Genomic DNA, 18,243 nt, shown 5'->3' on the forward strand with positions numbered 1-18,243 from the left:
AGAGGAGGATTGGGATCAGTGTGAGTGTGTAGTGGATATAACCACCACTTGTAACTATGACATCCCATGTGGGTGCCAGTTCATATCCTGGTTGTTCCACTTGGAATCCAGCTCCCTGTTAATGATCCAGAAAAAGCAGTAGAAGATGGCCTAAGATGCTGACACTCAAATGGACAACGGAAATGATCTTGCTTTGGATGAACCAGCACTGGGCCACAGCAGATATCTTCAGCGTCTATCACCAGATGGAAGGTTTCTCCCACTCTCCCTTTCTTTTCTGTGAATTGGTGCTTCAGAACAAAAACATTTTAAGGGAAGCATAAACTGTTCATAAGAAGGTTACATTTGGCAAGTTATTTTATAACATCACAATGCAAAATCAGTTTTATAAATCTTAGTCTCTAACAACTGAAAACTGTGAGAGCATTAAGAGCTACACCTGAGAACATCTGTTTCCTTGGAAACTTTTCTGTCTCTTAATCCTTTCAAAGCATTCTTCTCCGGTCTGAAGAGAATAATGTAGCACTTGGGGACAAAGATGCAGCCTAGGAGCCCTGCACCAGAGGCCAAGATGGAGAAGACCTCCACAGCCATCATGACCTTCCCCTTGGTGCTGTGGTAGACAGGCAGGAAGGTCACCCAGACACTGCAGAACACCAGCATGCTGAACGTCAGGAACTTGGCTTCATTGAAGGTGTCAGGCAGATTCCTGGCTAGGAAAGCCACAGTGAAGCTGGCCAGAGCCAAGGAACCCAGGTAGCCCAGGACACAGTAGAAGGCAGTGATTGAGCCCTTGTTGCACACCAGGATGATGTGGCCATGCTCAGAGTGAGCATCTGTGTCAATAAAGGGAGGAGAAGTCCCAAGCCAGAGGCCACAGAGAGCCAGTTGGATCAGGGAGCAGATGGGAATAATGGAGTTAGGTACCCCTGATATCAGCCACTGTCTCATCCTTCTCCCTGGGGCAGTGACCTTGAAGGCCAGAAGCACAGTGATAGTTTTGGCCAGAACGGTGGAAACAGCCAGAGTGAACACCATTCCAAACGTGGTCTGCTGGAGGACACAGGTTGTTGTGTTGGGACGACCAATGAACACTAAGGAGCAGAGGAAGCAGAAGATGAGGGCGATGAGCAGGATGTAGCTGAGACAACGATTGCTGGCCTTGACTATGGGAGTATCTCAGTGCTTCACAAAGACTCCAAGAATCACAGCAGTGAGGACAGAGAAGCACACAGATATGCAGACCAGGGTCATCCCCAGAGGCTCTTCAAAAGACAGAAAGGTCAGTTTTTTGTAGAAGCACTGGTCTCGCTCTCTGTTGGCATACTGAAGATCTGGAGAGTTAATACATTGGTCCATATCTGGTGAGAAAAGTACAATAACGTCACCCCAAGTTCAGTTATTCATATTTCAAAAGTACATTCTAGAATACCCAACGTAGATAGTTTAGGCAAATAGTCCTTATTTAATGTGAAAAACAGCATATAAAAATGACATATAAAATTATTGGCAATTATTTACGTCCATCTTCCTCATCTTAGCCAGAGTTAATACTTCGTCTTCCTAAGTACCTTACATAATGATGAGTACATTCTCTTTTTCTCCTAACCAAGCCCTAAGGGCTACTCTCTGAACCTATTCATGGTGCTTTCAAAACTTACCTTAGCCTGTGTTATTTTAACAACACAAATTCCTTCTTCATTATTACTTTGGATTGGGAACTGATGATCAAGGTGCCAGAGGTTTGCATGTGTGGTGAGGGCTACTCAGCCCTTATACAGGGCACATTCTTCTGCATGCTCACTTTGACAAGAGCAAGCAGCAGCCCTCAGTTTTTAAGTTTTTATTTAATGATTGCATTTTTCATACATTCACCTTTAGGAATATAGGGGTTCTTTTCCCTATACCAACCTTCCCACTCCAACTCCCATCACACCTCCTTCTTCCTCTTCCTCTACCATCTCCTTCTTCATTATGGTTCATTTTTAGTTTGATTTTAAATACATAGGACCAACTCTGTGTTAAACATAGATTTCAACAGTTTGTATCCACACACACAGACCACATATAGAGCACAGTTTGGGAACAAAATTTGCAGTCGATTCTCATAGTACAACTCATTAGGGACAGAGGTCCTACATGGGGACTAAGTAAACAGTGAACTCTGTTATTACTTTAACAATTAACATGTTTATGTATGAATGATGTCAGTGTTCACCCGAGGCTCTTGCCATGGTCTTCTAAGGCTATGGAAGCCTTTTGTGACCAGAGGCTCCATCGGTATTTGGACAGGGTCATATGCAAAGTAGTTGCTCTCTCCTCTCTTCAGACAAGAGTACATCCCTTTTTGATGACCCTTTCTTTCAACAGACGTTTCACAGAGATCCTCCATGTAGTCTATTTTTTGCTGCAGAGTCATGGCTTTCCATGCCTGAAATGAGCCCTTCTTTTAATGATGCTATTTCCTCTGTACTCTCATGGCCTATTCAACCACCCAATGGTTGCAGTCTTTGTTTTAATGAGTATTCATTTATTTATAATTTACATGAAAGTCACAGTTTCAGAAGGAGGAGGAGAAGCAGAATGGAGAGAGAGAGAGAGAAAGGGGAGGAGGACAGGGATAAAGAGACAGGGAGAAAGGGAAAGAGGGAAAATGAGGAGGGGAGAGATCTTACACCCAAAAGACATTAATAGCTGGACCTCATCTGTTTTGAAGCCAGTAACTGGGAGCTTCTTCTGGGCTTCCTGTATAGGTGTGAGCTCGAAACTTTGGGCATTCTTCTGCTGCTTTTCCAAGCATCAGAAGAGAGCTGCATTGGAAGTGAAACAGCTGGGACTGAAACTGCTGACCAACTGGGATGCTAGCATCCCAACCAGAGGCTTAACCTACTATACCACAGCACCAGCCCCAGGTTCCCACTCTTAATATCACGGACTGGGAGATACACTTTGTGAATTTGGGTTGCACAGAAATCACCTAGCAATCTCACTAAAACATATCTCTTTAAGGTAGAATCTGGATTATGTCATGATTGGGGAAAGCACTGATTGACAAACCACCATTATAAGGAAAATGGTCAGGTTCCAGAGAAACACAGAAGAGTTGTACACTTGATACCAGCTGGATTACTTGCCACCCTTGAACGTTTTCATCAAAGAACACACTAGGATGCTGCCTGTAATCAAAGTCAGTCTGTAGATCACCTTGAAACTTACTGGCATATTTCCACTTTCCTGTCTTTTTGTCCTTGAACATGAATTTTTTCTCCAACCCTGTCTGTATCCTCTTATGTTCAATATATTGTTCCATTGAAGACTGATGTCTCAACTTGCATATTTCTTTCAATATTTAGTTAGTCTTACCTTTGGATATTTCATACTTTTGAGACATTACAAGTGCCATCTTTCATAGGTTTGTTTTCCAGAATTGGTAAGGAAAAGTAACTGCTTTGTACAATTTGGTATACCAGCACTACTTAATTCAATTACCGATACACTGATTTCAATACACCATCCCAATATCACTTTAAATGATGCCACTTTTAAATCTTCCTTTTTAGTAAGTTGAATGTCATTCTTTTTTGACAATATGCATGGAGCCGAACCTCCTGGGTAATTTTCTGTAGAAGTTGCATTCTTTCGTCAACTTTGTATCCAATCTCCAGCCATAATTTCCATGTTTTGTAGCATTCTAAAATTCACTTTAGGATTGAAAGCTAATCCTTCTTTTTGTCATGTTTGAGTGGTTTTGTTCTTTGTTTACAATTCATAGATCACTTAGATTTTATTAACTATTTTTCTTCAGTTATGCTAATTATTATTACATTCTTCATGTACTATAAACTTAATTAGACTTTATGAAAATCTTTGGGCAAGATGTAGCCTATTTAAAAAATACAGTTGGATTTACATTGTTTGAGATTTCAAATGTATGAATTTATTTCAACTACAGCGTCTTACAATTTCATTTTGCTGAAATATATAGCAGTATTTGATACATCAACTTGAGACGTTCCCATAGAAGAAACAGAAATTTTACATTTTTCCTGTTCACTATAGGACTTGAGAAAGGAGTTCATATGAAAATTATTTATCACAATTCAAGTATTGGGAATTATTTTAATAACTGTGAGGATATTTGGATTTTTCAAATATTGCTCAACATATTTCATAGTATTTCTATCTGAGAATATCTTAATTTCTTCTATATTTTTCAATGTATCAGAATTAAATGATTAATAAGCTCTAATATTAGTATTTTTATATCTAAATAGACCTCTTCAGCTCTCTTTGTGCATAGACACACACACACACACAGACACACCCAGTAATCTTATTGTTCGCACTCTTCCATCTTGCTGAGGTTCATAAATCTTTCTTGTTTATGATCACCAACTTTATATTCTTCCAATGTTTACTTACTTCAGTTTCCTTATAATGTCCACATTTTACCTTCAAGGGCTTGTGCTGAATTTGCAGTCATTGACCTACCTTGGTATGCATACTTATTTTTTTTAAAGACAGAGTTACAGAGATATGTAGAGACAGAGTGAGGTCTTCCATCTGCTGGTTCACTCCCCAGATGGTTGCAGCAGCCAGAGCTGTGCTGACCTGAAGACAGGAGATTCTTCAGAGTCTCTCATGTGTGTGCAGGGCCCCAAGGACTTGGGACATCTTCTACTGCTATCCCAGGCCACAGCAGAGAACTGGGTCAGAAGAGCAGCTGGGACTAGAAAAGGCGTCCATATGGGATGCTGGTGCTTCAAGCCAGGGCTTAAGCCCACTGCGTCACAGTGCCAGGTCCACTAGGCATACTTATTACCGTGTATGTCAGCTTGTGTTCTTTTGATATAAAGTTTATAAATGTGTGTACATATGTAAGCATAAGAAGGTTCTTGAAGATTTATATTTTGAGCAGCAATGACTTTTGTCAAAGGCTAAATTTAGCCCCATTTATATTTGATGAGTATTATCCTCAGGATGATATACTGTATGATTTCTAAGATAGTTTTTCATATAACACACAGTTTGTTTAGAGTTGTGCTTTCTCACTCCAAGCATGCTACACTTGAATTTGGTGAAAGCATTTTTACTTATACAAGCACGAAGAACTCAGACATGAGTTTTCCTATACTGAATTAGCACATGCATCACACTACTTCCATGGACAGTACTCTGTTGCCAGAACCCTTCATTATCAATAATGTTTCAAAAATTAGAATGATACTAAATATATGGTACAAATAACTACTCATACAACACAAACAAAAACTGGAAAATCTTTATGAAACATGTGATAGCATAACTCTGATTCATGGAAAAATTTTAGAAAGGCCACACTGTTTTATGGGGTGAATATTCTCCAAACTTGGTTTCTATTCATTTTTTACCATATATATATCATCCTGAACTCCAACATGGTCAGAATTTCAGAGACATTCAGTCTTTTATATGCTTTCATAAATAATACAGAGAGTGTATTGTGGAAAGTTTTACCCTTTTGTGGATTATTATTGATTACAGGGATTAATTTCTACCTGAAGGTGGGAAGAGTATTCTCAGAAGTCATATTCCACATATTTTATTTGCATGGATAAGTTGATAATTTAAGAAATAGGTGGTAACTTCTCCAAGAGGCAGGGACTGACTTACCTGTCTGATTGGGAATCTCATTCTCAGGACAAGGTATGCAATCAAAACAACAGGCAGGCTTTCCCTCCAGAGGGGTTTTCCTGAATCCAGGGCTGCAACTCACACTGCATACCGAGCGTGGAGTCTGAGCAAAATCAGATGAGTGTTGGTCATAGATCAGACTATAACTGAAGTTCCAAGTAGAGGGTTTTCAAGTCCTGCAAACTTATTCACTTAAACTGCAAACATCTGTTTCTGACACAATGGCAACATTCAATTTGATTTTCTTAAATAGATTCAAAAGATGTGGAGGAAATGTGTGTATACTGTCCATCCTCAGACACTAAAAACATAAGAAAGTATTCGGTTTGGAAGTGGAGTGGTTTAATGTCTCTAAGTGTCTTTTGAATAAGCCATCCTGCACGTACTCCCTTAGCAGTTGGGGTGTAACAATGAGTCATGTGATCCTTATGATCAGTCCAACTTACCTGTGTAAATCCTGTGGCCCACTCTATCAAATTCTCAGAGAGAGACAACTGTTCACTCTGTGAAACATATGGGGAAAACCGTCTTACTTTAACCTTACGTCCAAAACCATATGGAAAATTCCAAAAGTTGAGAATGTCATATTCAGCTTCCAAATTTCTCTTGTGATTCAAATTCACTAGGTCACCAGCTGGATTGGTAAACTGGAGGTTCTTCAGAAATGTGTGCAACTGAAAAAAAGCATCATATTCTCATGAAGACTGCCCAAGTGATAACACACCAAACTCAGCTTAGAGAAAGCCAGTCTTTGTCTATAATCACAAATAAACAATAAAACCTGTTTAGGGCCACTCAATGAATTGAAGTAAAAAAAAAAAAAAACCTTATGAGAACTACATCAAGGTAAGTATGATTTCACTCATTTTTCTACAAAAACAAGGGGAGTCAAAAATATCTAGCTGTGAGATTCAGACCATTTCCACCTGTGCAGTCCAAGCTACCAACACGCATTTTCTCAGTGTACCTAGGACAACTATCTGTAATAAAGTTACTAGAATAAAGAACCATGCAAATTATATGAGATCCCTTATGTTCATTGTAGAAGAACATCCTCAGCAACATTTGGAAGTGAAAATAATTACCGTACCTCTGAAGTTGAAAATGGAATAACACAGTCTAAGTATTTCAAATGTCAAAATTAAATTAATAGAATTGGACAATATTTTTAAGTCACAGCATTGATGCTTATCCAAATTACCTTCCCACTTTTCCTTGGAGCCCTTTTGCTAATGACAAATTACAGGCAGAGGCTCATTTTATCTTGTGTTTTGCAGAAAGGTTCCCAAGCTACTTGGATTGAACAGCTGCAGAAGCTCTTAAGGGGATCACTTCAGGAGTACATGTCAACAATGGAAACCAAGTTACCTGCCAGGGAGAAAATGTCACCTTTGCCCCATTGTTCACTGGCTGCATTTCTACCTCTTGTAGAAGCATCTCATGTACACTATGGGCCACAGCGTACACAGCATTGTATATGTTGTAACTCCCATCACTCATGCTCATATCAAAACGATGCAGAGGCAATGATTCCAAGGAGGCATTCAGTGGACAGTTCTGCAAAGTTTTACAGGATGTCTCAGTAACTGAGCAATTAAAAGCCAGAGACCAGAATTTGGAGAGGTAAGAGTCTTCTGGGTACTTGGAAGGGTTAGCTGTCCGAAGAAAGTTTTTGAAACCAGAGATCTCAGTATGGTGGTTTGAAAAAATGAGGGTCCCATGGAATGAGTTGAGCAGGAAAGGTTTCTCAGAACTGGCAAAATCCCATTGTGAAGTGGTGACCCAGACTTTCCACATCATTAACTCCCCCCATGAATGAAAGCTGGTGCCTATGAGTGACTCAGTGACACAGAAAAGAATCACCACATTTGCTGATGATTTTAGGATCTGAATTTGAGCACTATTTTGGTATGAAATTTGTGACTCTACAGTGGCTGGGATCAATTCCACAAAGGCTACACAGATGCCATTCTTCTGCAACTCTACTTTCAAATCAGTCATAAACTTAATACCTTTTGGGAGGTCTGAGATGGCCAAACCACCCAGGTCCACCCAAAATGGAGCATCAAGGAGACCATGCCATGGGCCAGAGAAGTGTCTTTGGGTGCCATCTGATAGAGGGAAGGGAACTGACCACTGTCACTCAGAAGAGGATCAAAAGGCCCAAGCGTCAGCTAAGGGAAAAGGCAAGAAATCTGTGTAAGGTTATTGTCATAGTGGAAAACATTATTCCTGAAAAAATTAAGCAGATATTGGAAGTGTCAGATTTTAGGATATTTCATTTACACACTCACCTGCGGAATTTTGTAGAGTTCCAGCAGTGTCCTCATTTGGACAGCAGTGCTGCTTTCTGAAATTACAGCAACAGACTTCCTCTGTTTCCTACATGTGTAATTAGGAACGTGCTTTTCCAGTCCCACAAGCCAGATGAAGGAGTTCTCCATCACAGTCATATGACTGTGCATGACATTATAGAGACCAAATCCCAAGGTCATGTTGGGTAAAAGATGGGGGTTTTTGTTGATCTCCTCAATAGCAAAAACCAAGGCCAGAGCATACTGGTAGTTTTTGGACTGAAACCTGCATGAAATGCACAAGGATCTTTAAGGGAAAAGCCTCCAATCCAGATTATCATCAATTCTGTGATTACTGTGACAGATGGATTGGTCATGGCTAAAAATTCATATGTTCTAATCCGTATGTGTAGATTTGCTGAGTACAGAGTGTGAACTGTTGTAATTGTAGGACACATGTCCTCACCAGAACCAAAGCTGCTACCAACTTTTACTGGTTTCCAAGCCTAAATGATTCTGAAAAATAAGATCTGCTTTTACATCATAATGTCTTGGGTATGTTATCACATGGTTGTCCATGCAGCCAAAGAACATGATCTTATTTTTGGATGCATACCTCATCAATTTTAATCATTGCTGGCAACAGCTACCTCTTCTAAGTGTTTGTATTTGATATCTAAAGTAAACACTACAACAGGTTCTGGAATGCCCTCTCTAAAGTTCATGCACAGCTAGAAGTACACTCCAGTTCTCAAAGTAAGCATGACAAGGAAAGTAACATCATCTTCAATACTGCCTCTAAATGTTTCCTACATCCACAAACTACAATGATTCTTCATCTTACCACATCATTAAGTGCTTCTTGAAATAGCAGTCATACAATCATAAGGCTGCAGGTTGTAATAGGAAGAGAATAACTCACTTGAAGGCTATGTGATTGAAAAGAAGGATGATGTCAGAGCACTGATAATGGTAGATGGGAGTCTGTAATTGATTCTGAAAAATCTCTTCCCCATTAAACTTATCCATCAACCTGCATCACAAGCCATGAAAAATGAAATAATATTCAGAGCATGAAAGAAGGGAAATAGTGAAAAGGGAGGAGCACTTTAGAGAAGCTGGAAACACTCCCTGGGTGAACATGAATCACTGGGCTACAAGGCACCTGATGGTTTTCAATTAAGCCAGTCATGCATTTAGAACACTAAACATATGTTAAAGTAAATCACTATGAGTGTTATCAGTATTTACTCCAAACAGGCCTTCTTCACTCAAGTTTTCTTACAATATTGAATATAAATAGCCTTCCATGTGAAGGAAATGATGAATTTCTACTTTTCATTATGAGTGATATCAGTATTTACTGCAAACAGGCCTTCTTCACTCAAATTTTCCTACAATTTTGAATATAGTCTTCCATGCAAAGAAAATGATGCATTTCTACTTTCTAGGATCTGACATTTCACTAAGAATGCAAATGAGGAGCCCCTTCCTTGTATTTATTTCTGATGTCCTCTGTGTTAATTCCTCATGAATAGACTAGGTCATGCACACTGCTTGTTAAGGGTCACTGTGTGCTCCAGAGGAAGTGACAGTTTTTCAGTTCTTGGTTCTTGCTGTAACATAGTATGTATATATGTATGCATATTATATACGTATTCTCTCTATATATTTATGTATAGGTATACTATAACCATGCATACAGTAGCTATATATATATATATACTGTTTTATGTATATATAGTTTCTATACATATTTGTTATCCAAATACGTCATTCATACTTTGTAGAATGAGGAAATTTGAAAATCATTGCTATGAATCAAATAAAATTCAGTTTTGTATTTCATATATCTGTTTCTCTCCTCATTACTATGACACTTCCATTGTTCCGCATCCTCTCATTTCTTTCTCCAGCTGATGCCTTGTACCAAAATGCCTAGACGGCTCTTGGACACACTGGAATTTGTAAGAGTTTATCTCTTTTATGCTGTGTTCTTTATCTCTAAAAACAGTTTTTCAGTAACTGTTGTATATTCTAAAGTTGGTGAATCTAACATTGGAAGGTATAGCGCCTAAATCTATTGACAGTTCAGTATTTCTTATTTTTCCAAGAATCATCAACACAGATATTTTCCCTGGGTTTATTAAGATTTGATTATGATCTGCAGTTTGCATGGCATACATCTTGGAGGAACTTGGTCTCTATTCATAGCCTCTTTTCCTACTACTGGAAATTCACTATGTCCTGGTCTCCGTCATTAAGGGTACACTTAAATGATGTGCTGCATGCATAACCATGGAGAATACTACTACTAATGAATAAATATTTCATGAATTGGATGCCATGTGCACATATCAAATTAGGTGAATTTATAAAAATCAATGTGAAGTGAGTAATATTGTTCTACCAAGCTAGTATCCATTAGATTTTTTCTGCAGAGATCTTTGGATAAATGCCTAAAATACTTCATCAGTTGCATCACCTTGGTGGCACCAACTATACTTCTCAAATCCATTGGCTTTAATGATACTGAAATGATCTATGTCCTAATACCTACCTTCTATCAAAGTTCTATGCAGCTGCAACCTACTTCCTGTAGCCTTACAGTAGAAACCAATTAGAAAATTGGCACCTTCATAAACAGGTTTGAAGAAAACAATTCTGCTGTCTACAAGATACTATATTCTGTAGGCATGAAATTTATATATGCTATATATGTATATGAAACATTTATATTTAGCTACAAAAAGTATCTTTAAGAGGGGCAGAAACAGAATAATCCCCCTTAAGAAATCTATTTTGCCCAGAAAAGGCAGAATCAGAGAAACACTGTAAATGTATTAGATTACAACCATTGAAATTATTATGGGTATATTCATCATTAAAATATAATTACTATATTTGTGCAAAGCTGTTGCCCTGAGATTGCTTTTATATAGAAAAAAACTTTTTGAATCTTTTCTCCTTTACAACTGTAGAAGAAATGAAGTGTTCTCATGGCCCCAAATCTAGTACATAGCAGAAAAGTGTGTGAGCACATGTGGAAGAGTTCATGTAACTCAGTTCATTCATTACAGTGCATGGGTTCTGTAAGAATCTGCTACTGAGGCACAATAGGCCCCTGAGCTGATGAAAGCAGACAGGGAAGGATAGGAGGATACCGACCAGATTCTGGTTCCCCCTCTGATGAGAAAACATTTCCTGAACCATCCATGGTGCGATGCAGAAAGATATGTCTGCTTCATGCCCCAAATCAATTACCAGCAGTTTTTAGGAAGGACAGAAGATGGACATGGCAGGGATACAGAACATATTTGCCTATAGAATTGCAGACCCAATAACAAGTAGCTAATATGTAAATAAATAGAAAGTGATTATGGCAAGGAGAACTTACCATCTGAATTTGCGATATTTGCTGAAGCTCTTCATGATTATGGGAACCTCATATGTGTAAATGTGCAAAAAAGCAGCAATCTCAACATCTCCATCCTTGTAAAAACTCTGTTCCATCTGGAAATAGCAGTCGGTACTATCCTGACAAGTCACAAGGGGAAACAGCTGCAGAAAGAGCAACAGAAAAATCAAAGGAAACATCTGTGAAAAACCCTATGATACAAGAGCAGTGGAACATGCAGGGTCATGCAGGTTGATACACAGTGTGTGTGTGTGTGTGTGTGTGTGTGTGTGTGATTGCTTGAAACAAGCCACTTTAATACTGCTCCATCTGACCTCTTTCCACCAGCTGTCCACTCATCCATGGGGGAATCTGATACTTTTCTGCCCTGAGGCTCTGCAGTTCAGGTCTTCTGTCCTGGTGGAAAACACAAGAAGAAAAACATGTTTGTGAATCATCCTCTTCACCCAGGTGCCAGGAGTTCCTCCAAGTCCATGGATACAAAGACTCAAGGGCATAACACCTGTTAGTTATATTTGGTCCAAGGGCTTTGTCAATAAACCACTCCATGAACTTTTGGCAATTATGTACCGGGATTGCATCAGAGGGCATGAAGGGAGGCATCAGGTGAGGCTTTCAGTAAGCTTTCAGACCAGAAATCTCCAGTGTCACACACTACAATGACTCAAAGTGCAACAGGGCAGCCTCCCTCAACCAGTGTTCTGGGCAGCCACAAATTACTTTGATAGCACATGGACCCCAAACCAATCCTGTTTACAGAGATACCCACTAGGACATGTGGTTTTCAATCACTGTGCAACCAGTAATCAGCCTGAATTCAGATATGTCCATTCTGCATTTCTAATCACTTCATCTTTAGTTGTAAAACATAAAAAACTTCCATGTTGCTGTTAACCAAGGTAATCCCATGATGATCTGTTTTTGCACCTACAACCTTGGTTGATACTCTCATGAGAACCTGGGATTGAGTACTTATTTATAGCTTTTTACTCTAGGCAGAGAATACCAGCTGGAAGTCACCTCTTTATTCCCACCACCACAAACACCAAGGTCAGGATCATGCCTGTAGACACCTGTACTTCTTGAATGCAAGTGACTTTCAGGATGCTTATGTAGGACACCATCAGTGCAGCTAGGTACTATTAATCCTTTGCCAAACCACAGACTGCACAACACAAGAGTGAACAAAATGGATACCATGTCCTATAGGCAATAATGAGGATCAACACTGACTAATCATTTGTGCTTGTATACCTGTGTGAGGTATTGCCAATGGAGTAAATCTAATAAGGAGGGTAGAGAGGGCATATATGAGAACTCTGTTTTTCTACTCAAAAGTTTAATAACTCAAATTACTGTAAATGTGGTGCCTAATATTTTAAGGCAAACACATTTTTCATTGCTTAGCCACTGCTCTGATGCCATTAGGGAGATTTTGATTAGGGGTACATGCAAAGTGAGATGCAGTATAGGAACAAAATACCGAACAGAATTCAGTGACTTGCCTAAAAATGAAAATATAATTTCTTGATGAGTTAAACTTATTACTGATACATTGATGAAGCTTGTTTTCTATTCAGTTATACAAGAAAAATAAATCTAAATCAGAGAACAAGCATCCACTGTTCTCTCTAATGTGTAGGAACTAAAAATAGAGTCAATCTGAATGCACTTGATTCACTGAAAAGAGATTGGGAATGGAGAGGATGAACTCCATGCAATGAGGAGGCTTCAGGAAATCCATGGAAAATGTGTGTTATGAAACAGTTATGGATGAATTTTAAAAAATTGGCATCCAGATATATTCAATATTTTTGCTTAAGTGTTTCCTTCATATTTAACATTTTCATCTTCTATATCCTTAATGCCGCATTTGACATTTTTATAGCTTGTGATGAATGCTTCAATTTTAGAACTCCAGACTTATTTCAGGGAAATATATATTCTAATTGCATAAACTTATATGGAATCTGAGATCATACATTTATGTCAAATTGAACTTTAGCAACAACATCATAAAGGTTGATAATATTTTTCTATTTGAGACTTCTGATAATTTATATTGAAGTCCAATATCACGTAGGTTACTGAAATCAATTTCCAAAACCAAAAATATGTGGACATTTGAGTGGGTAGGTACAGAGTTTTCTGTGTGTACAGGGAACACACACACATGAACTTACACTCATTCCACATGGAGAACACTGTCTCCAATGGACTATCCTGGACTATCTTCTCAGGCTCAATACACTTCAAATCAAAAGTAGAAATTGCTATAAGTACATTGTAGCATTAATGTCATAGCAAGCAGTAAGGGAAACTAACAAAATCCACAATGCAGAGATGAGCTGGCATGTCAGAACTCACTGTATCAATTCTCAGTAACTCCAAATTAGCTGTGCTGGTATGCAAAGTCTACAATACGGCATTTTTTAACCATTTTGAATTATGTCCCAGACAAAAATCCCCACATCATCCATCTTCTAGCCATGCTTAATCTGATGCAGCTCCTCTGAATACAACAGAACATGACACTTTGCTAGTGTTGCCATTTATTGTAATCTATCCAGAATCTGTTTCCACCATTATCCATCTAACCTAGGAATAATACTGCTGATTACTGAAGAGAGACCAAGATGGCTGAATGAGAAGGACATACTGTTATAATCTAGGAGGAGATATAAAAGTAAAAGTGGAAGAAACACATTCTCATGGGAGAGTTAGAGAGAAAACCATAGTGGGAATTCTATGGAAGGAAGAAGAATGCTGTGGATCAGTGTGGAAGTTGCAGACATGCAATATGTTCAAGGACACAACAGAAAATCCCAGCAGCCAAGAGCCAGAGAAAGCAACAGTGTTGGAGAGGGAGGGGAGATCAGACTGCAGTGCCTGAGCCACTGGTTATGTAATTGGAAGGAGAGATTTCAAGAGTCAACCACCTGAGAGAAAATTGGAGAATATGGCTACATATCCTCCCAGATACATGTTTCCAACATACAAATTAAAAAACAGAAGGGACAATACAAATATCATCCAAACTGCATAGAGGAATTGAACAGACATTGCTGCACAAATAGATGAGCCAAAGGCCTTACCAAGGGTGCTAAACATTAGTAAACTCGGAATACTAGTCAAAATCACACTGAGATATCACCTCACATCTGCTCGATTGGCTACAATAATTTTTGTTTTTGAAGATTTTGTTTGAATGGAAGATTGAGAGAGTGAATGTGAGTGATACAGTCAGAAAGAGAGAGAGAGAGAGAGTATCTTCCATCCCATGGTTCACTCTCCAAATGATCACAACAGCTGGAGCTGAGCTGATGCAAAGACAGGAGCCAGGGGCTTCTTCTAGGTCTCCCAAATAGCTGCAAAGGACCAAAGACCTGGGCCATCTTCCACTGTTTTCCCTGGCCATGAAGGGCACATGGATCCTTAGGGATCTTTGGTAAATGTCTCCAACCATGATTATTATAAACTCCAAACCTAGAACTACTAGAGACTGAATGTTTTGTGCAAATATGTGGAGGTTGAAAGACTGCTCTGTAGCATGATCATAGTTGATGAGGTCTTTGGGTGGAAATAGCAATTTTTTATGGCTTACCTAGTTCTTTCTTGCAATTTTCAATATGAGACCGCAGAGAGAGTTTGTTACATCTCTGTAACAGGTGAAGACAGTGAGAAGAGGAAAGGAAAAGTATCTTTACTGGAGGCAGGAAACGTGTCTTGAATAAACAACAACACCAACCTCATGTATATTGATCCTGGTCTTACCAGCCTCAGAAATTCTGAAAATTAAATTCCTTTTGTTAAGTCACAAAGTCATGGTATGTTGTTAAATGGAAACTAGATGACTAACACAACGAGTCAATTGGGATGAACACTAGTTACTCTCATTTATGTCAACAGACGGCTCTCCCAAGTCCTTGGATTTTGTATTTGTAGCAAATGCCAGAACAGGCTCTGGAATGTTCTGTCTAAATTACATGTACCACAAGGAAGAGAAAATGATTTTCAAAGGAAAGCAAAATGAATTAAATACAAATCAATCTTGATGAATTTTGCACATGTTCCATCATGGACCAAAAATGGTTATTTATATTAGCACATCATTAAATGACTCCTCGAACAGCATCATCATGAACATGGCATTGTGCAAGGTCTTGGGAAAGAATAACTTATCTGAGGGCTATGTGGCTAGCAGAGACAGGATATCTAAGTGTGGAGCATGGTGGAGTACAAGGCTTGGCATTTATAACTGTTAAGCCTCCTCCTTTTCAAAACTGGGCATTAGCTCCCACCCCAAATCAGCAAACTAATTCAAATTCAAAGCCTGAATGAAGGAGATTCTTAAATGCAGAACATTTAGAAGATGTCAGAATCATTTACTGAGGTACTTCAAGTACTGTAGATCAAAAGGCACTGCACCTAGTGAAGCTGAATGGCTGCCATCTAGTTTTCTATGGAAATCTGAAAAGTATTTTCATATAAATATGGCTATTTATAGCACATCTAACTCCAAATAAGTCTTATTCTCTGAATCTTAACTCAAGACTTGCATGCAGATTGACTTGCAGGTAAAGAAAAACATCGTGTATTTCTACAGGCACTGACACAAAACTTCCCCAGGGTTAGAACAGAGGTGCCCTTTGTGTTTCAAGTGTCCTGAGTATTCAGTCATGATGAACAGTCTGTTTCATGTTGACGGCTTATACATGCTCGTATGTTCTGACCAGAAGGGGTATCTTTCAATTGTTGGGCACAGGATTTTATATGTTTCCAACATGACAACTTGTAAACTTGACTTTTCAAGTATCTCTTTATTATCTATGTTGCTTTCTGGGTGAGATAAGTGGAAAATTGCCATTCTAAGCAAAAATATATTTTGTGATCTGTATTTAGTCTTTCTCTTCTTTGTCATTCTTCCAGTTTTCCTCTAATTGCTCTGTTCTCTTCATCTTCTCCTCCTCTTCTCTAGAAAGCTGTATATGATCTCTGCCAAACAGGCTTTTGCTGAGAGTTTGCAAGTGGATACGATATATCATTCCATCCTTTATCTCTTTGAACAGGTCATCAGTGGTAAGAAGAGATTCTGACACTGGGAAATCTAACAGTTGTGGGTTTAGTGGCTAAAGCAGTTATTTTAAATTTAATATTCTTTTATTCTGCTGTCATCAACAATGTTTATTTTTCCTTCACGTGTCTAATGAGGTTGCTTTATAAGGTGCTTCTTGCATGATTTTTCACTTGTGAGTTGCCTGTGTCCTTATCACAATCTTTTCCTCCACTTAAGAACCATGAGAGTTTCTCCTGGTCATGGGATAATCCCATGTTGAGTGATTTCATTTCCATCTCATGTCTCAGAGTTTATCTGGGATTCCCACATTAAGTTGCCCCAGATGCATAGTGAAATACACATAAATCTTTTCCTTTTAGGATGGCTCTTAGCCTTTGTCTGTTGTTTTGTCTGCAAAAGCATTCAACTGTTTGCAATCCATTTCTTTTTTCCTGGGGTTTTCTCATCTAGCAAATTTAGGGAAATAATCCAAATCATACTCTTTGAAAGACCTTGATTTGTGTTAAATCAAGAAGGGAAATCTAAAAACACAAGGAAGTAGAATTGGGCAGAGGCTCCCACTCACCACAGGATTCCTGCCTCTGTCTTCCGATGAGAAAATTGTGTGCACAGTGCTGAGGCGCCAGACTTTGGCTGAAGATCAATTTGGGTCATTCATTATGGCAGATGTGTGGATCTCTGCAAACTTCAGGTGTCGCTCTTGAAGAGCTGACCTGAGAGGTTCCACAAGAAAGAGCCCTTGGAACCATCCCCTAACACTTCAGGTGCATTTACTGCAGTCTTGCAGGCAAGGTCAAATCCATGGTCTGCCTCAGGCACCCTCTAGTGCCTGAGGGCGGTATTGACCCTGACTGAAAGGAAGGGAGACATGGGCATAAGAGCAGCAGACAGCTCCAAATCAAGACTGGGTCAACTGAAACATCCAAATATAATGGAAAGGATCTCCATGGGAACATCAAATGGCCATGCAGAAATAAACACATGTATGTGTACAGGAAGTCTGAAAGACTATTTAGATAAGATAAGAGTCAGTGAACTCGAAAGGCTTTCATAGCCTTGGAAACTCATGACTGGAGCATAGGGAGATTATTGATGCCATAAATAGGAGTGTCAATTTGTAAAGTCAACAACAAGAGTCACTGTGCACCTACTCCTCATGTAGGGTCTCTGTCCTTAATGTGCTCTACATTGAGATTTAATGCTATAACGAGTACTCAAACAGTATTTTTCACTTTGTGTTTCTATGTGGGTGCAAACTGTTGAAATCTTTACTTAATGTATACTAAACTGATCTTTATATATAGAAAATTGAAAATGAATCTTGATATGAATGGAAGGGGAGAGAGAGCAGGAAAGGGGAGGGTTGCGGGTGGGAGGGAAGTCATGTTGGGGGGAGCCAATGTAATTCATAAGCTATACTTTGGAAATCTATATTCATTAAATAAAAGTTTAAAAAAATGCAAAAAAGACTATTTAGATAGGAGCAATGGGATTGCAGTAGGTTTCCTTTTCTCTTTATAAATACTTAGATTCATTTGCCTTAAGGATACTATTGAATAATAAAGGATAACTGGCCAATTTCACATTGAATTTAAAAATGAATGCCAATGTGTTTCCTTTTTAATGAAATAAACAAGCCTATCATAAAACAGACAACTCATGAAAAGTAAGTCAGCACAGAATATACTATTCAGATAATACATAAACATATGATGTAACTTTGAATGATAGAAATTATAATCAGATATATTATTGGCACATTAACTCAGGACTTAGTTTTT

General features: G+C 38.7%; 1 pseudogene; it reads right to left on the reverse strand.

Moving 5' to 3' along the window:
* Nucleotides 1-426: 426 nt before the first annotated feature.
* Nucleotides 427-12,509, reverse strand: LOC127485483 (vomeronasal type-2 receptor 116-like; annotated as a pseudogene).
* Between the last annotated feature and the right edge of the window lie 5,734 nt (nucleotides 12,510-18,243).

This window comes from Oryctolagus cuniculus (assembly GCF_964237555.1).
Source record: "Oryctolagus cuniculus chromosome 16 unlocalized genomic scaffold, mOryCun1.1 SUPER_16_unloc_1, whole genome shotgun sequence".
NCBI lineage: Eukaryota > Metazoa > Chordata > Mammalia > Lagomorpha > Leporidae > Oryctolagus > Oryctolagus cuniculus.